This window comes from Strigops habroptila, chromosome 5 (genome assembly GCF_004027225.2).
Source record: "Strigops habroptila isolate Jane chromosome 5, bStrHab1.2.pri, whole genome shotgun sequence".
In the NCBI taxonomy this organism is placed as follows: domain Eukaryota; kingdom Metazoa; phylum Chordata; class Aves; order Psittaciformes; family Psittacidae; genus Strigops; species Strigops habroptila.
The window spans coordinates 72,742,461-72,763,464 of NC_044281.2; the positions used below are offsets into that span (position 1 = coordinate 72,742,461).

The 21,004-nt window shown below is 37.9% G+C and overlaps 1 protein-coding gene and 1 long non-coding RNA gene across 6 annotated transcripts in view; both read left to right on the plus strand.

Annotated features, from left to right (window-relative positions):
* The window catches only part of VTI1A (vesicle transport through interaction with t-SNAREs 1A), a 278,533-nt gene that overhangs the window by 15,251 nt on the left and 242,278 nt on the right, over positions 1-21,004 (plus strand). The gene's annotated exons all lie outside the window — the stretch shown is intronic.
* LOC115609031 lies at positions 149-2,184 on the plus strand. Its single transcript, XR_003991716.1, has 2 exons — positions 149-360; positions 1,073-2,184. It is a non-coding gene; the product is annotated as an uncharacterized LOC115609031 (long non-coding RNA).

Below are 21,004 nucleotides of genomic sequence, written 5' to 3' on the forward strand. Positions count from 1 at the left end.
AATAATGGGGAAAAAAAAAACAACAGCCCAGAATCCGAGGATGGCATTCAGCAGAAAAGAAAGTGGAGTGAAGGATGGAGCAAAGTACTGAAGGAAAACAGCAGCAGTGCTTGGAAAAATTCCAGTTATATAGAAAACAGTATTACAACTAAATTCTCTACCCAATTCCAGTTTCTAAGTACTAACATTTTTCTAATTTTATATGTAAGGATTTTGAGAATTTTATTTGATTACTCTCCAGTCAAACAGCAACTTTTTGGAAACTATATAACAAAGTGATTCAGTAGTGAGTTCAAAGAGGGAAGAGGAGGAAGGAAAGGAAATGTGATTTTGACTCTATAAGCTGCAGGGCCATCGAAGGTAGGAAGTTGAAAATATTTGCTGAAATGAAAGTTCTGTTGATTGTTCTGCCTAAATATTGTCCTGAATGAGTTGTGACCTGTTTGCCTGTAAGCAAAGCATACAGAGCTTTAGCAGACCTTAAAGGAAAGCAGATCAAAGTACTTTTAAAATGAATTCACTTTTATAGATGAAGGGAAATTCTTAACTGGAAATGATGCTGACCGTTTTGGGTTATGAATAGTTTACAGGTTTGCTGGTCAAAGTTCTTGGCTCTTCCAAAAGGCACGCAGATGTGAGCTTGCAAAGTTAAGTGTTCTTTTAAATAGAGTTGGAATCTCAGCTGGATCCCGTGGTATTTGGCTTGGCCTTTCTTCCTGTGTAAAGTAGCATGTGCACTGAGCAGAGGACATTTTTCAATCATCTTGAAGTGTGGGTTTCATTTTAAAGAAATCATTTCTGTGAAATGAATTTCAAAAATTATATACCTCGGTGTACAGACTTTAAGTTCTATATTTTGAACATGAAATGAGTGCAGAACTGGCACTGGTAGTTTTCTTTTATATTCATCATAATGAACATGAGTTTTGATCTTGTGGTTATTTGTATGACTTATAGCATCTTGAAATTTGTGCTTAACCAAGCAGTTATGGAAAACAGCAGCACAGCAACATATTTAAAAGTTAGGAGAAGGAAACATGAAGGATGTGGACTGTTCACTCTTTCCTTGCAGGGTGGACAACATTAAGATTTATTTGGGACATGTAATATCTAATTGGTGAGTTTATTTGATCTTGGCAGTATATATAATAATGACAAAATACTGACTATCACTTTAATATTATTTACGACATGCTGTGCTATCTTAATGAATATTTAGTGAGGTTTTTTCTGTGCACTTTCTATGCCAGAAGTATAGTCTAAAGAATATGGATTTAAGCTCGGTTGAGCTGTACTTTGAAAAGTTACTCCATGAACATGGTTTGTTCATCTCTAACTTTCAAATCTAATGGGAACAAGTTGCAAATAGGAGATTTATTTCCCCTCACTGCTAATCCTTGTTATCTTGGGTCATGCCTGCAGTTAGTTATCAGTGCCCTGCAGCCCAGAGCTGTGTGTGGAGGTGATGACATCTACCCCATGCACTGTATTGCACACTGGTAGTTGGTAACCTACTAATTGCGTTAAATCATATCTTGCTCTATGTTAGTTCTCCCTCCCTCTTGGAGAGAAATACTGTTAACAAAAAAAAGAATAGCTCAATTTTGTCATGAAGAGTTGTCAGCATAGCACTGTGAATATGTAGGGGGAAAATTAACAAAGCAAGAATTGCATCTCAGCTTAAGGCAGCAGCAGTTTCTGATGCTTGCCTCGGTGCTGTGCAGTCTTCCATGGGAAGCAGATACCTGGGGAGAAATATAAGCATAGGGCAAGCATCAAGTGATACTTTGCAGAAAAGCAGTACACATCTCAAAAGGCTCAGTTTCAGGCTTGCTTATTGCATGTGGTAAATGTATCAAACCGGGATAAAACTCTGAAACCTTATGCTGCCTTTTTTGACTTGCAGATGTAGATTTTGGTTTTATTATCTTATTTTCAGTAGTATATGCCAGTACTGCATTTTTATAGAGGAGTTTCTTCCTGTTTGGTTGGGGCAGCTGAGCTGTGTGTAGTCCCAAAACCTGGGTGGCTCTGGGGCTCCTGCTCGCCCAGGCTTACTGGGTTTCAGAGACTGTGTTAATGGCTCTATCTTGTGGCTCGAAGTGGAGTTGCAGACCACGTACTTGTGCTTTCTGGGTTGATTAAGGTCTTGGGTCCACCTGCGAAAGAGTTCCTGAAATTTAAGTGTCTTCCTATGAGCAGGTCTTTTTCCCACACCTACCGATGCACCGTTCATAGAATCACAGGATCATAGAATGTTTTGGGTTGGAAGGGATCTTAAAGCTCATCTTGTTCCATCCCCCTTGCCATGGGCAGGGACACCTTCGAATAGACCAGGTTGATCAGAGCCCTGTTCAACCTGGCCTTGAACACTTCTGTTGTATTGTTTAAACTTATAAGCATTTTATTTTCGACTATTTCAAATGTAGAATGTCCATGGTGACTGCCTGCATGAAGTAAGTCCTGAAAAAAAAAAATCCTTATATTTTATTGTAGTCTTTTAAGTACATGGACTATAGGTATTGTTTTTCAGATAAAATATTTTTTGTTAATTGTTACCTGAGAATAGCCAGTGATCTTTAAACACTGGGGATATGCCATGGTAAAAGGCTTTCCAGATTTTATAAACGTACTTTGACCTGAATCTATCCCAGTTCATGTGAAACTGTAACTGTATAAACTTAGCAAATGTGTGGTTAACTGCTAGCAGTTGTATTCACTCCAAGGGTTCCATGTACTGACTTAATGTTAAGGCATCATAAAAAAGAAAAGGAAAAAAAAAGGCAGGCATTTTCCTGCAAATCTTACAGCTGAAGTATGAGGCATTCATAGATGGGGAAGTATAAAAATCCAGTAAGACTGTATTACACAGTAATATTCCTATTAAAAAAAATGAATACTACACAATCAGTGCTGAAAGTGGGATGGATATATTCGACACCAAAAATAGCCATCAAGTAAAGGATATGGCATAGGAACTGTTCCTATTCTGTCATGGCAGCACTGAGACAAATTTTACAGGTGATACTTGTTATCGATCCAAGAGACAGTGCTCAGTCAACTTAAAGACTTAAAATTGGTACTGATTCCGGTTGTTCTGACCTTCAACTCAAAAAAAAGAGGGGAGAAGTCATACATGTGTAGACAGATAGATTGTACAAAACCTGACTAAACATTTAAACATTTTTGGCATTTAACAATAGCTTCAGTTCAGTCAATAGTGAAGCTAGATATTCACATTTCATACCTCCTACAGGTTCTTTTTAAAATCATTGTTAAAATGGCAACTGCTGTTAAGCTTTAAAAACATTTATGGAGATAAGCAATGGAATTTCATTTGATAAAGTTAGCTCTTTTGTGTGACTCTGAAGTACCACCTGAGGCCAGGAGCTCACCTGAACAGCTATGTCAGTTATATTCTGTCTGCTTCTTGCAAGTACTGCTCCCCTTATTTCACATTCACTCACCTACCCAGGCAAATATTTATATGGGTAGTACAATGAATGACATTTGTCAAATGACACGTTAGGGGCCTGTTATCTTTACAGCCAGACTCTTCCCTAGCTTTCCAGTTTGAGCTGAACTGTTGCTGCTGGACTATTTTGATTTATAAAGCAAAGCATTATTGCTTTATAATTACAAAATCATAAACTGTGTTGTGCGGGACAGATGTCTAAATCTTCATAGTTGTATCCCAATGATGTTACTAAAAACAGGGAACCCTCTGCATGTACACGTCATTATAAGCATGTGCACCCTGCATGGGCAGGCACACATGTCTGTAGGGGAAACCTGATCTTGTTGACAAATGTGAAACTTTTTAAATCGGATTAGTTTTTGCTATGTGAGTAGTACAGCTCTTTTGAACTGTGCTGTGGAGGATTTGTTTTACTGCACACAAGATTGAACTGATTAAATTTCAGAAGAAAGAATTTGAAATGTCTGACCATGTACTTTGACAATCTAATTTTAAGAAAGCATTTTGTGAACAAAAGTTCCTTCCCTCTGCCATTGTTATAGATACTGTCGCCTTCTTGAGATAAGTAATCAGTCCTCTACACTGTACCCAAACTGCTCTGTACAGAGGCACTGTTTTTTTTTCCTCTGTTCCTTTTCTAATGACTGCTGATATGAGTTTTGGCTGCTTGGCTGCTGCTGAACCTTAGGACGACTTCTTTTCTATAGAGTCAAATTCCACATTGTCTTCAGTTTGTTTTTACTTGTGTCCCCACCTTTGCAGGTTTGTCGTGGATAAAGGTGGAGTCATTTGACATTTTGCAATGACTTTATTTTTAATACTGCTATCTTAAATGGGGAAAAAGTGATACAGGAAAGAATGTTCTTTTTTTGTTAGTAACATTCAAGGCCTAAACTGACTTTTTGATGAAAGATTAGGAGGTGGTATAACTTAGATCCTCTGCAGAAAACTTGTTCTAATTTATCTACATCTTGAGAATTCTTTTTATAGTTTTGTGTGGAACTGTGGAGAAGAAGGAAATTTATTTCACCATGGAATTTACTGGTGATTACCTGCTTTTCCTTAGAGGAAAGTGTGATAGATGGGTGTTAACATGCCTAATTTGTAATTAACTTAAGGGGTTATGATCTTCTTAACTGAGATTACCGAGAGGCCAGACCAGTGAAGCACACCTTACTTCCTGGGTTTTATAATTCTGTAGTATCACTTACAAAGAATCCTCCCAAGTTTGACCAGTGAGATACATTTCATAACACAATGTGTGAAGAGAAAATATACTGGGTAAGAGCAACCAAGCAGCAAATTTTTAATGTCAATAAAATCAATTCCTTAACTAGATTCTTCTCCCAACTGACTTCACCTTGATACTCATAGGAAATTCTGCGTATCTCTCAAGAGATGTTTCTCCTCTTAACGCTTAGGGATAAGATTGGTGAGCCTTGTGGCGTGCTGATTGTTGGCCTTCAGCAAGTTTGTGGCTGTTGTGGTGGAGGTGATGCATATGGTTTTAAGAAAAATCAGTTTGTGAAGCACTGGACTTGGCTGAGTGATTACAAATAAAGGTGCTTTCAGGAAGTGATTTGGTTAGTCTGATAATATTTGTGTCTGGCTGGGGCTAAGAATGAAAGGCGTATTGACTCATACAGCGCTCTATAAGGATTCATCTCTCTTTCTTTCCTTTCTCCCTTCACGCACGAAATGTTTCTGTATTAAATGCAGCTGAAAAGGGGTCTATGGCAGAATGAAATACTTCTGTAAAATAAGCTTTAAAACATGTAGAACAAATTCAGCATGACATCAGCTCTGCCTTTTTCACTAAAAATGCTTTCTCACCTGGTAGTCTTTGCCAGCCCTCATCAGCCTTTTGCAGGTAGAGAGCTGTCATTTCTCTATTTACCATGTAATTTGTTCTTATGTTAAAACTTCTGTTTCTCAATTTAGTAGAATTGAATCTGTTTGCTGTTTTTCCCAGCAGATGGTATAAGAAGCAACATCCATTCAAAATTACTTCTAGCCAGCTAGTGAGTAAAGTGACTTCATGTACAGAAGGTGAATGCTGTTTTTTTGGGAGACAGAAGGAGGAAGACTTTAATGTTTCCCAATTCCTCGGTGATCTCTTAATTTAGTCAAGTGATACTTTCCTACCTGTCATGCAAAAAGAAACAAGCTGTCATTGTCCTGCTTTCAATAGCAGCAGTTACAAAGGTTCTGCAGTTGGAACATGGGTGCGGGATGCAATGACAAATAAAGCCAAACAGAGTGTATCTCACTTTCCGTTGTATTGCTCACTTACAGCCATATAAGCAGAAGTTTGATTTGGTTTCTGTCATGAGTTAGACACATAAAGATTTAAAGCAAAAGCAGCAGACAAGCTGAGCAAAAAATCCCCATCATTTGAACATGCTCGCTTTCCAGACTAGAGCTGCACTCTCAAGTTCCTTAATGTGTTATTATTGTATTTTTGGCTTTTTTTTTTTCCAGCTAGATCGAGGATAATTTGTGTTTGACTGAGAAATAGGGAGAGACATGTGCTACTGATAAAACAAAAAAAATAGGAAGAAGGTACCCGTTTGGCATTGGAAGGATTAATTACAGCCCTCTTCAGATTTCTGGGTTTGTTTGTTCAGGGATGGACACTAGATGGCACTGTTTGTTTGCAAAGCAAGGCTTTTTTTTTTTTCCCTTTCCTTTTTCTCCCCCCCTTATTTCTCCCCCCCCCCCCCCCCCGTTTCTTTTTTTCTTTTTTTGCTTTGGTAGTAACTGAAATTACTGTTTCATGAATAAAATATTTCTGGTGGGATTTGCATTTCTATATTGGCTGAAGATACTGTGTTGAATGTTTTATTAACCAGCCCAGTGCAACTGTCAGCCTATTAAAGAGATCCAATGGACCCTGTTTAGCTAAATAAACTAAATAAATCCAATTCGTCAAATTGTGTTCCTGGCTGTTTATTTTCCATTCTTTTGATGTACAGTTTATTTTAAGTTAAAGCCACATAGTTTTAAAAATTAATGTGAAAATAGAATTTAGTGTTTGAAGCGTGAGGAGACTAATTGCCATGGTCAAAAATAGCTTTCCTTTATGGTGAAGTTGCCATCTGGTAACTGGTGAACTTTTTATTGGTGACTGATCAACTGCCCCGTGTCAAAAATTAGTTTGGCAAATGGGTGGTTAATGGCTTTTTTTTGCCTCCTTGCTGGGTTCTGTTGCTTTCATGAAATGAAACTTGAAACATAAGCACTGCTGTTAAAAGTAGCTATTTCTACCCAACTTCAAGAGGTTTGTGCTTCATCTTGATATTTTCTCAATCAGAATTCAAGGGGAAAATTTTATATGATCATTACATATTAAATGCTTGTTGAAATTCCGATTGCATCATAGGCAAATATTAGAGCGTAAAAAAAAACTCTTTGCATAACTGAAGGTATTGTATGTCTGGTTGTCAAACAGCTGTCAAGCATTACAAATAATAGAATTCATTACATTCTGCTAGTACAAATAATATTTTAGCTACCTTGTTTTTTGCTGAAAACCTTTGCCACAGAGTAGTAGGAGACAGGCTATAAATTTATGGTAATGTTATTGGCGTAGTAAAAATTCTTCTGTGCCAGTTAAAAATTCCTGGAAATGCAAATATATTCCAGATTTGTTGATAAGTGAAATGGAGAAAAAATGATGTGTGTATTCTCTCTTTCTTTCTGATGCTTTCCATAGCACTCCTTTAGTGATGTTATGTGTTAACTTTTGTGTGTTTTACAAGAAGTGGAAGTTGCCAAGTATCATGTTTTTCATAGTTCTGTTTTTATGATCTCGGGTTTCCGAAAGTGGAATACTGAAATTCAGTGTAATAGAAAGAGTTTAGTTAAATTAAATTTCTGGCTTTTCTCGCAAGAAATCTACTATAATGGATTAAAAGTCTGTGTGAAAATGTTGGTATGAATTTGATGGTGTCAGGGATTCTTAAGGAAGATCATTCAACCAGTTAATTTTGTCTTTTTTTCATACAAATTATGGTTGAACTCAACTGAAATTTTATTTCTGTTGCCACCTCTCTCCTGAACTGTAACCCAAGAACAAAGTAGATATTTATGCAGATGACTTCAGTGTTGGATAGAGTGCTATTTCCTTGTGTAGGTAGACTTTTATTGTCCTGAAAAATACTGTATTTCTTTAATATTTACAAGTTGCAAGTATTCTAAAATGCTATTTAATAACTAAACCACACAATGTTAGCCTATTTTCTCTCTGACAAAACCTTCCCATTTTGTGCTTTAAGCTGGTTCTTTTTAGCATACCAATAGTAAACACAGAAGGAACTTTATGGTTCTTTAAAACTGGCTGGCACAGGTAAAAGGAGATGGACTTTTACAGCAGTGGAGATGTCTTCTTTCTGGTTTAAGTCTTAGTAAGGAAGGAATATAAAGCAAAACCACGGAGCTGGAAGTGTATTAGAGTGATTCTTCCCTTCCTTGTAATGTTCTATACTACGCGAAGCATATGGAAAAAGTGTGAATATCTCTGTTCTTTTGTTTGGTAACTTTTTATTTGTATTCTGCAATCATTTAGTAATCAGTCCCAAGTACAGTCAGCTTCCCTTAAAGCTGCTGTACAAACCACAACAAAAAGTGGTTCTTTGCCACAAAGTCTATTTAAACTCGCTGTTCTTACTCAGTTGGGGAGGAAATCCCTGCGAAGGCGAGAGGATCTGTAAGTTGTACATTTGACAATTTAATACTTGTATACATTTATAATAAGTGGATCAAATGCAGCACCTCCCTTACTTTTCATCTGCTTTTTATAAACGCCTTCAGGGTGCCAGGGCTAGGAAAATAAGCCTTTTCCAATATTTAATAAATACTACTGAGGTTTCATTCCTAAAAGAGCTGATCAATAAAAATAAGAGTAGAAATATGAAGAACAGATAGTAAAAAGGAATATAGAAGGTGGCTTCTGGGATCAGCAGTAGAAGACGTTAGTATGTCCTGCTATAATAACGTTTAACCATTTCTGATGGGTTTAATGGAAAAAGGTTTTTGCTAGCTAAATATTTGGTGCCTGGTGTATAAAGAAATTGGGGAGCGTGTGTGTAGGCTCTGCATGATTCCCATTGCGTAGTATTTGTGCTAACTTTCTGAATCCCCACGAATTTCCAACATGTCTTTAATTTGTTGGTTTGGGGGTTATATATATATATGTATATATATATAAAAATTTTTATATTTTTATATATAAAAAATATATATATTTTTTTTTTATTTCTTCATAGAGAAGTTAAGACTAGAATAAATAAGGGTAATGTCTGCCAACTTAGTCTCCTGCTCAGCATGGAAACGTTAGGTAGGCTTTTGGAAAACACTGAATTGCAATTGCAGACTTAGTACCTGTTCAGTAAAGACTGAAATGTGAATTTTGGCAAGTCAAAGGAAAGGCTTGTATTGTGTTTGGTGGGTCTTGGATTAGATAAAAAATACTCCTGCATTATGAAGATAGCACCTTCCTTTCCATTTTGAGCCATTATTAAATGGAATTGTAACCTTTGCTACGATGTATCACCAATCAGGAAAAAGTGGTATTTAATATTTGCTTTAAGAGAGGGTAATGGCATTAATATCAAAGCAAATTTTCTTATTTCAGAAGCTGAAAAGCAACTTTCCATAGTTATGTTTGGTATTTTGGGACATATAACTGCAAATATTTTCAGACAGGAATCCCTATTTGTAGAGTGCCCAGCACTAAAGGGTTTTCTCACCTGTGAGTACAGCTCTTTGGTGCTATGATAATAAGTGTTAACTAAATAGAACTATGCGAAGAACTGAGTTGTTATGTTGATGTGGTTCTTGTGGTTTATTTAGTTGTTTAAGAAATACAGGTTAGTTTCAGTATTATGGATTGTTCCATTGGCAGATGTCTTTGAAACTACAGGTTTTCATCAGTTTTCATTTCTAGCATTCTTAAAAAAAGACTGAGTAGTGTTTATGTGGGTCCAGTTTGTGGTTGGGAGTAAAACTCATAATGCTATTATGAGGTTTTAACTATTGCTCTAGGATTATTTTTAATTAAAAAGAAGTTTGATTTGTAATGACTGTGGTTTTGTATTGTTTTGTAATTCAATGTTATTAATACCCCTAAGTGACCATGAGAATTCCTCTCTTTTCTGCTCAGTCTTCAGTAGAAATCAGACTCTGATTCAGTTGTGTAAGCTTCCCACAAAGTTAGTTCAGTCAACTAAATCAAGGTAAAAGTTAGAGAAAGGTCAGGATTAAGTTAGGGGTTGCTAACCTGAATTGCTTTCCCAGCCTTTTTAAGCCCTTAGTGCTCCTTTTGTTTTTTTCTCACCTTCTGTCATGTTGTCCTCCTGTTAGATCTTTATTTCAGTTGAAGGCACCTGGGCTGCATCTTTCTTCTGAGACATACTTTCAAACATGTTATTAAGGTCCCCTTTTTTCATTCATGAGCTACATATCCAGCATTCAGCAATGCAGATCGGTGGCTCAGCACTTGTGCCCTGTAGAGATCTTAGTTGAAAATAAATGTATTTTTAATGATCATAAGGAGAATTTGCTCCTCTCCCTTCTCCTTCTCACTTTTATTTTTCTGCTTCTCTTTCTGGGACAAACTTGTAACATTTTTCAGTTTTAATTTGTACCTAAAAATACTCTTTTGCTAAGGTCATCTGCTGAGTTGCCGTCTCTCATAATACAGGACCAGTTTGCAAGTCATTTGTATGTTTTAAAAAATGTCTTAGCTGAGGACATCTCTCCGACCTGGGGCCTCACATATAGTGGTGGTGCTTGGTTTGGCAGTACCGTGATTTTGAAGTGAATTATCCAGTTTCCCTCACTGCATGTGAGACTGAATAGGATTGTTTTTTCAGGAAAATGAGCTGGAAACTCCATTTCAGGTGTGCACCAAACATAGAAATAAGGGTCTGAACCAGTGTTTCAGAAGCTTTGAGCCATGTTGAAGTGAGTATGTTTGGTCTAAGAACTGGGCTGAATCTATTCTGTGATAAAAAACCTGGAATCATGTATGCTGCAGAAAAAATAGTGGAAAAATTCCAAGATGCTACCTGTTCTGATGAAGTTAAATGTAGTTTTCTGGAGCAAGATTATCTTTAGAGATCTGTTCTTCCTTAGTGGAAGGTTTGGGCCCTTTGGAAATTTCCATTCCCCTACTCATGTTTCAAAGGAAGTCAGGGGGCATGCTCCTCTGCCCTGAAATCTGGTTATTAGTAAATATGGACTACTTTCATTTTGGAATTTGCCTTTACAGTGAGTTTGATTAGTATGTAAAGATCATTTATGGTGGATCATGTATCCATTCTTTCACCTACTTGTCATTTGAAGAGGAAACAAAGTCTGTGTTTTTCCATCACATCCAATGCACTTTCAAAGTCATCAACATAAAATTTCTGATACTAACAAAGGATTAATGGCTGATATTTACGATATTCCATATCTGTACTTACAAAATCTGTGATTTCGATGCAAAAGTGACAAGAATTAGTCAAACTCCTGTATTCTAAGCAATAGGAAATCAAAATCATGTCTTTGATGGCATGTTCAGCATGTCTGGTGTATTCCAAGAAATCACTATCCTTACCCCTGCCAGGGTAAGTTTACAGAACAGTGAAGAGGCTGTGGCGTGCCACACTTCTTGATGTCCATAGAATCAAATCCTTGTATTAGCTTGGTTGTATAATAATAAAATTCTTCTCTATGTCTGATGCTGAGGTGTAGAATGGGACTTGCTGAAGAAAAGCCTTTTTCAGCAGGGAGACATGCTGTCGACGGGCAGTCAATTCTCTATTTCCCCCTGCCTTTAAACTCTTCTGTGCTACTGGCTGTAATTTGGCCTGGGTTTGGCTTTGAGTGTTTGAAAGGAGTTCAAACTCCTATTCAACAGAGTTTATCTTTGCATTCAGATAAATAATTTTGGGTTTTTTTCCCCTATAGAGCAAACTGTTGTGATGTGACTGGAATGACTCACTGATGAGGTGTTTGGCCGTGTAGTGGTGGAGCTGCGTTGCCCTCTCTTACATTCTTGGGGGAAGTGTCTAGAAAGAAGTGAGAATAGATTGTCCTCCTGACATTATAAACAATGAAAATGGACCTTTGGTAGTAGCAATCATCTTGAGGAAATTGAATCCAGCACCTTCTGTAGAAAGTGGAAACAAATGTATTGCTCAACTTCAGAGTTGTATGCAAAGTTTCTTCTGCCTTATATTTTAACTTTTATGCAGGCTTAGTATGTTTTAGATCAGAAGAAGAAATCTTTGGTGTGTGTTTAAATACAGGTGATCAAATTTTTGTGTTTATGGTTTTGTGCTTGTCGTGGGTTTTTTTAATATTAAACAAAGCTCTTTCCCCTGCCCAAAACAGTCAAAATGGAATTCAGATTCTCCAAGAATTATAATACGTCCATAATCATCACTGTTGGACACTTCACTTCAAAAATAGCCATATGAAGAAAAATATGCGATGCACTTATTGATGGAGAAAAGCCAATAAATCCAATTTGATTCAGGAAGCTGAGAAATATTTTAATAACTTTTTGACGTTTTCCTGTAGTCCTTATTTACCTTATCAATAGTTATGGTGACACATGATTGTCAACTTTTTATATTAAACCAAACTAATAAATTAAACATGTTGTGTTTATACCTGATGAAAGCTGACGTTTTGGAAAGGTGTTAAAATATACTGACAGGTCTTGTTCATAAACTCCTTTGGTATAAATATGTAGATGACATCTTTAGATATTGTTTGTACATAGGCTGATAGGCAGGAAACGTTGACAACGTAACAAATGCAAATGTCAACCCCACAATTTAACCTTTCTGTGTAGGAAAAGATGTTAGTTTTAAGTTACATGTATCTTTTAACTTTATTTTCAAAGTTTTTTTTGAGCCTGTTATCATTGCTGTTTCATGTGCCACTGAAAGTAACGCTGCAATAAGAAAGATTTGCACTTAAGAGCTTTTCTCTGTGGTGTTCCTACTTAAATGACTACAGCTGAGAGCGTGTTTTTTCTTCTAATTCTTTTTATTTTTCATGTTCGCCTAGTACCTTGTGAATCTCTCTGCAGTATCACCCCTTCATCCCTGACTTGCCAATAATTCAGGGTTTGTAAGTGTGACTCAAGGGCAGTAAACCAGTAAAACTGTTTTAAAATGTTGGAACAGTTCATTGTAACAACAGACATGGCCTTGGCTTTAACCCAGATCAGGGTTGCTTCGTGTGCAGAATATTTCTGACTTGACCCTGGTCCTTCTCTGTGGTGACGTAAATCCACTATGTGTTATCTGCTTGACGTTTTTTCTGCATCCTCTGCAAACTGTGAAGCTGTGGTTAGTATCAAATCTAATAAAAGTTATGCCCAATTTCAGATGGTCAGGGTCCTGGAGGCACCAATAGCTCTTAACATCCCTGAGCAGTCTCACTAACCTGACAAGAGACCCATTTCAGGGCTGTTGGTCCCTGCTCCAGGGATGCCATGGCATGCTGCTCTCCAGCTCCTATGGTCCTGCCCAGCTGTGGTCATTGCTGAGCTGGACCCTGATAAAATGCTGGCCTGAACTTGCCTGTTTTGGGAGCTGTGCAACTCTGCCAAATGTCCCAAGGGACCTGTAAGTTCCCTGTCCTTGGTCTTTCTGAATTTTAAAGCTACTTGGTCCAAACTGCTCAAGTAATGTTTTTCTGTCATGCACCTAGGCACATCTGCCTGCAGCCTAGGGTCTGGGCGAGAAATGTGTGGGGTCTTCTGTGTACCAGCATGGAGGACTTCTGTTTTCAGAATTGTAATGCCCATTTTGATCCTGATAGCTGTGAGTAGAGTTCCTACTGAAGCCTGTAGCCTGTCTGAGCTATGTCTCTCCCATTTTAGTCTTGTGAGGGGCTTTAAGAAGAAAAACTTGCTGCACTTATACACTGTCCTCTTTCTGTCACCCAGGCTTTTCACTGTGTATTTTGGTGACCAATTTCACAACTAAGATGAACTTTTCCATAATGTTCTTGCTACTACTTCATGCAGATTTTCCTTTATCATAACTGAAGGTTCACTGGTAAATTGGAGATGTATTGGTTGATATTTCCTGTTGCACACGACTCCCAGGTTGGAGTATCCAAGAATGAGGGAGTGGTTTGAATATTGACTGTATAATAGCTAAGCTCTGAATCTCATCAAGAAGAATCCATCCTTTCCTCACACCTCATTGAATGTGCTGTACCCTGGGTATCAGATAGAGAGGTTAAATAGAAGTTTGGGAAGGAGTGGTTGGTGTTAATTGGTTTGTGATGCTGGACTGTTGGAGTTAAAGCTGTTGTGTCAAGAATTACAGTTTGCTGAATTTTAGTAGGGGAAGAGGAAGTTATGACTGGTTTTGTTGTTTTTCACTTGTTGTAAACAAGTTAAAGGATGGCCACAGTCACAACTGGACCTCTGTTATCAATAAAAACAAAAATGTACCAACGGTTTTGGTGTTCTCAAACTGCCTACAGAGGTAGTTAATGAAAGTCAAAGTAGTGGGAGGTTGGTGCAGGCATATAAAATTTAATAGTTTTGGAAGGCTTCAGGTATATTAAAAATAACTTTTTCCACAATAATTAACTACTTTCACTTGGTATTGAATCAGCCAATTAGCACAGTCCTGTTTTGTATTGTGGAAACTTTCGTAGCGCATTAATGAACAGCAGTTTTTTAAACAGAGATGTTTCTGCAGTTAGACTGACATATTATGTATTACTTAAAGGTAGTGCTCAAGAGTGTTTTCCAGCTGTATATTGTTTTCTTTTTTTTAGTTAGATGGACAGATTTAGGATGTACATCTGTGATGCTGCATAATTGACAGAAAACCCTGTGGTATTTGACTGTCCAAAGAACATGAAAGGTATACTTTACTTTGCAACAGTCATATTCTGTCAGATGGTTGCATTGACTTTCTGAAACAGTTGGAGAAAATTGATAAGACTTAATGTAAATGAAACAGTTACATATGATACTTAGCTCATGTTACCTCCCTGTGATACCAAGCAGTTCCCAGTCGTACAGTAAGCGTGTTTTGCATGGTTTATTCCAAATCTTTCCCTGGGGAAATCACTGGAAGCTGTGGGACAGAGCTCTTTCATGTGCTGTTTAAGCACCATTGACTTAGTTTCCTGAGTTATCTAACTAGGTGACTTCATGTAATCCACTTCCTTTATACACACTATAAATTGCTGCCTTCTATCAGTAGAATTGACCATTTTTTTTCTGGAAAAAAGAAAGCCTTTCATTTCTAAACTGTTATTTGGGAACATAGTTTTGAGATTCCAGATAGCTCTGTCAGGGCCTGGGCAGTGTAGCTGCAGTGTGCTTTTGGAAGTTGCCATTAATTAGCATTCTGGTTCTTTATTTAGCGACTTTCCTACTCAGTGTAATGCCAGGTCTCTTTTTCTTCCCCTAGGTTTTTTTGTTGTTGTGCATTTCCTGCTTCACAGAATGTTTATTTAAGTAGATACAAGTGCAGTGAATTTCCTGGAAGTTACTCATTGGGGAAATTGAAATGAAATTTTAAAATATCATTAGGAATGCAAACAATAAATTCTTTCATTTGCTGTAGGCGTCTTTAGGTTGGAATGACTAGAAAAGGTTCTGGTTAATTAGAAGTAATTTGTTAGAAACCTGAATCCTTTTTTTTTTATTTCCTAGATTAAAACTCAGTTCCCAGCTGGATGCTTATAAGTGCAGGAAATGTAATTGTGAGATGATTAACTGCAAAAAGATGGATAATTGGAGTTCATATGATATGTCAAATATACCTAAACCAAAAGGTTTGCTGCATGTTGAAAGAGATTGGCTGGAGTCTAGATTGTAGAATATTGAGCAAGGAGTGTTTTTAGAGATTAATAATCACAGATTGCTGCAAAAGGACTGGGTAGAGCTTGGCTGTAAAGAGCTAACCCCTCCCAGCCCTTTCCTATTACTTCAGGTTTTAATTAGCATGGTTTTAGTCTTGTCCTCTTCCCTTTATTGCTGTTGTATGAATTGGAGATTAGGAAGCACAGTAAACATCATGCATCTAACACCAATGCTTAGAGACAAAGGTATCTCCTGCTCTCCACTAGGAAAGGCTCAGCCTGCCATAGGAAGCAGCTGAATAGTCCTAATGGACTTGTGTATTTGAGTCTCCTGTGTTATTCTATCCCCACAGTCTTGCCTCACAATCAGCATGGTTTGTTTCTATATTTTTTTTTAATGTTTGTAAAATTTGCTTTGAGTCCCTATTTGCATTTTTTTAACTGTACTGTAATAATAATTTAAAAGGTGATACATACAGTGTAAACTACATCAGTGGCATTTTGCTTTCATTATCCCTCGTAGATGTTTAGCAAAACAGTGCCTGGTGTTTTAAATTACTTCTGCTTTACTTTACAATGGGAACTTAGGTTTGAATAGCCTATTGTTCTGTTAGCTACTACAATATACTTCAAACTGCACAGGGTTATTTATATTCACTGTATTTTGGGATCATAGAAAATATTTGTTTCCCCCCCCCCGCTCCCAACCTATAAACTTCATATCTCGATAAGGAGTTTCTAACCCTTGGAAATACTGCTTTACAAATTCAGCTAATGACCCAAATACAGCTTGTTTGTTGTGTATGAGTTGTATTAAAATAATGCACTGTATGTGTATTGTCATTAATGATATGCTCATTTTGATAATGGAGCTGCAGTCTCTTAGTATGTAGTCCTTGGGGAGATGCTGCATTTTTTTAACTAAGTATTGTTCTGGCTCCTTTCCTTGATTGGCCCAGAAATAGCAATCAGCTGGGGAGCAGGATGACATGCCTCTTAGCGATCCCTTTTATCTTTGAGATGAGTATCAACATTGTATGCTTCCTAATGGAAGTGTAATTTAATGAAATCTATTGGGTAAACATACTTCAGATGTTCAAAGGAGGTGACAAAATTTTTGCTGGCAGCCAGGACCTGGCTGGTTTCCAGCTTGCCTTTAGCTGCTATGCATATAGCATCGAGAGAGGCACTTAAAATAGGAACACAAAGTATTGTTTCTATTGTGTTTTGGGTTGTGGATTTCCCCCCACCCCCCTGTTTTAGTTTCCTGAGTTTTATTTTTGTTATATTTGTACTAATGCCCTCTGACTTCTAAATTTTTCTGGTAAAATGCTGCGTGAGGTCAGGTTTCCCCTCTCCCCCCAAAACGTAGATAACAGTGTGGAACTCAGGGGAGATGATTGGCACAGAATGTGCTGCTATTGGGAAAGGGTGTGTGTGGGGTGAGTAATTGAGTTTGCTGTTAGCCAGTAGCTCTGTGAAAGAGTAAGTTCCTCTGTAGACCGATAAAATTAAACATCCTGTTTTAAAGATTGTGGCAGAGCACTTTTGTTTTATCAATAATAATTGCTGATACAGAACTGTCCTTTATGAGTTTTTATAACAGATGGCTGGGAGTGGAAGGAAAGCTGCTCAGACTTTTACCTCTTCAGCTAGGAACAAAATTGCTAAAAGGAGACAGTTGTCCCTCTTACCATTGCTCCCTCCTCATTGCAGAGTACAGTGATACACACACGCACACACACACTTATGGTAGCAAACTTGGCAGAAAGACTGGAAGATTATATCAGCAATGTTGTCCCTTTAAGTGGATGTTTAACTGGACAGCTAATGGCTCTTACTGCTCAGATCTTAATGGTTTGGTAAACTGTAGGAAAGTGTTGGAGAGGAAATACATTAGCGTTTAGACACATTTGAATGTAATCAATGTCATTGAAACATGGGGTTTTCTTCTTTATGTGTGAGGTCTAGGGCACGTGGTTTTTCTTTGAAGACTTCCACAGTGGGCAGAATTGGGGGACAGAGAATGCGCCCAGAAAAAGAGAAGTGCTTCATTTACCTGTTGCTGTTCTTTCAGGGGTTGGTAGCTAAGTCAGAGCTTTTCATTGTGGCCTGCTTTATTTCCTGCTTGATCCCATAAAGAAGCCTCGTTCCCAGGCTTACACTGTCACTCTCCTGTGAATGCGTGACATGATATATTTTATCACTGTGGTTTTACTGCAGTAACAAGTGAGTTCTTTGGACTGGAGGAAGTCAAGGTCTGCCAACAGGGAGTTTTTTCCAAATGTTCCAACTTTTGGTACAAAGCAAAGGTTAGACAACTGACTCTTTTTTATGGTGGTGTTAAGCTTGTGTTCCGTGTGGGGATGGTAATTAAGGATCAAAATGAAATGAGATGTAAAATGGAGTGAAACATATTGCTTGTTTACAAATAATGGAAGAAAATGTGAAAGATTGAGGAAGAAAATTCAGGATATGTCAACGTACCTGCTATTTGTGTAACTGTGGGCTATACTGATGATACAAAATAAATTGTAACTGTATTGAACTGCCTTCATTCAAAGTGTCTTTGACTCCTCAGTCAAGCTACATATTACTTTAATGCTTACTATATTTTGCAAATTTTCTATTCATGCCTTAGTTTGTGCAAGACCCTGGTTTATAGTTCTTTGTGTGTGTGGATACATGTACAATGTCGTGCTCTATATGGAATACACTGATGCCAGCTTAGCTTGTGGCGGCTGTGGACAGTTGAAACTACATATAAATTAAGACTATATGAACACATTTTATTGAATTTTGTCCTTGCATTGCTTCTGGTGACTGGTGAGGAGAGGCAGGAAATGGACACAATTACAGGCAGCTGCAAAGTTTATGACTTTATATGTTGTGAACCCAAATGATTAAAAGGTTCAACAGGCTTCCAACTCAACAAAATTAATTCAGCAATGGCTCAGACAAAAATATTTTCCAAACCAAAAAAGTTTGGAAAAATTGTGAAATGAAAACTATCCTTTATGTTATGTCCTCCTTCAAAGTGAAAGGTTTCTCTATGCCTTTCATGGACCAGGTAGCACTGTAAATTACTATCTCAGTGACCGCTTCAGTGAGAACACCCTGAAGTGATATCTCAGTATCTTAATTTGTTTGTTGTTTTTGTTCTGTAATGCTTTCTTTAGGTACAAATAAATGCAGTGGTACAGTATTTGGACTGATTGGTTTGTATAACATTTGTGGATGTGCATGCAGCTTTTAGTCAGGTTTAAGGAAAACCATGCTACAACTTGAATATAAAAATAGCAAATCTACAATGATGTGATTTTATTTAGTGTATCTGTTCCGTGGTGAAATTAGGATTGAAGGATTGAATCTTTTAGTTTGGCTCCCTTTCACCTAATTATCAGTTGAGAGTCCAAGGGAAGAGAACTACCTAACTGCTGTAGGTTGGTGAGATAGTTAAATACTAGTTTTATATCCTCTATTTGCAATTAGGGGAAGATGCTGACTTAAAGCTTTTTCTCATTTTGATAGTTTTCTAAGTTCAGCCAAGGACATAATTAGATGGTAGTCTGCTTTCTCTATCTCTTCATTTTATTGCTCATGATTTGTTTTCTCCTTTACAGCAGTCCACACTGCAGCTGCTTCATGCCTCAGTGCAGAAGATTAAGCTGCTTCTGAGGCCACTATCAAAAGCTGCTTTCTCACTAGGTCTATAAGAAGAGACAGAAGCAGAGGCATTACCTTTGACTACTGCCACTGCCATCTTTATCATCTTTTTTTCCCCAGTGTCAAGCTATCGTTTGTAGCTGCTGTAAGCTTTCACCTGTGGAAGTTTAAAAGATATAGGTTGAGATTTTTTCATGGAATCACAGAATGGTTTGGATTGGCAGGGACCCTAAAGATCATCTAGTTCCATCCCCCTGCCACGGGCAGGGACACCTTCCACTAGACCAGGTTGCTCAAAGCCCTGTCCAACCTGGCCTTGAGCACTTCCAGGGATGGGGCATGTGCAACTGCTCTGGCCAAGCTCTCTCAGTGCCTCAGCACCATCCCAGTAATGAATTTCTTCCTAATATCTAATCCAAATCTCCCCTCTGTCAGTTTAAAGCTTTCTTGTTGGCCTCCCTTAGGTACTTACTGGAAGACTGCTCTTAAGGTCTCTCCAGAGCCTTCTGCAGGCTGAACAACTCCAACTCTCTCCACTTTTCCTAGGAGAGGTGCTCCAGCCCTTGGAGCATCTTTGTGGCTTCCTCTGGGTTTGCTCCAACAGCTCCATCTTGTGTTGGGGGCCCCAGAGCTGTACACAGTACTGCAGGTGAGGTCTCATGAGAGTAGAATAGAGGGGGAGAATCACCTCCTTCAACCTGCTGGTCACGCTTCTTTTGATGCAGCTTTACAGAAAAGACCCTGAAGAAGTCAGTGCGCAATCCTCAGTAGCTTTCAGATATGAGCAGCTTAGACCTCTTTTAAATTCTAGTCTTATATCTTTTCAGGTGGGATTTTCAGATTCTCCAGTAACCTGTAAAAGGAAGATATGTTGAAACCTGTACCACATTTCATGGTTCAGGAGGGCTTGTTTTTTTTCAGGCTACGTAACTGCTTTTGAAATTTCATCCTTTGACAAGATTTTGTGTCAAGTCTTAGCAAGGTAGGTTTTGAACAGCTATGAATTCAGAACGAGTCATTTGCCATTTGGAGAATTTTCTTGACATGTTTTCTTTCATATGAAATTCCTGCATGGTTGAGCAACCAATATATCCAGAGGCTTTTTGGGTTGGTGGGCGTACCAGCTAAAGTAATAAACTCTAACTTATAACAGACCTAATCTTTACATTGTTGGAGAAAGGGGCAGAAGTTACCTCAAAGCTTTTGAAGTGTTGCATGTTGCGAAGAATGAGAAATACCAGAAAGTCTGTAATGTTACCTTGAGAAAGTCTTTGGGAAGTGATCATTTTGTGGGGCATGCTTCGGAATGACTCTGAGAAACTGTCCTTACACAACTTTTACTGAAAAAAAACCCCCAACCTCCAAAACACCACCATCAAGCTCACCAAAATTCCATTTCATTCCATCTTTAGTAAAAAGAATGAATTTTCTTCCTTAAAAATGATATGGAGTGACAGATGACAAGATTGAAGTGGAACTGAAATTATAGCCAAGGAAAAGATACAATTATAGAACATAACATTGAGAATAATATTATAGATACTGCAGGTGAGTCAGTCAGTGAAATATACATAGTTCTTGTAAAATTTTCCCATAGGAATTTATTGATAAAGTTTAGAGAGCTGGTATATCTGAGGAATGTCAGTACAATAGTACATCACATTTGAAACCTCTATGAAAATGCTTGACATAGCAGTTAGAAGACAGTGGTATATACCCATAGAGTTGGTTGTATTGGGTTGGACCAAAACCCCATATAGCTTCATGTTGTTGCTCTGTAAGAGGTCACTGGAGAAGAGCTCAATGGTAAGGCAGATGTGTACTGATGCTATTCTTACACTCTTCCAGCCTTTCTCAGTCGTGACTGAGAGGTTGCTGAGTCAGAAGTGGTGTCTCCGGCCTAGGGCTGTATCACCAAATAGGAGTTAGTTATCAAAGTTGTGGCTCGGGAGTTAAAAGATCAGAGGAAGAAAAAAGTCAGAGGAGAACTTCTGCAGAGGGTGAGCCAGCTGTGTTTTTCCT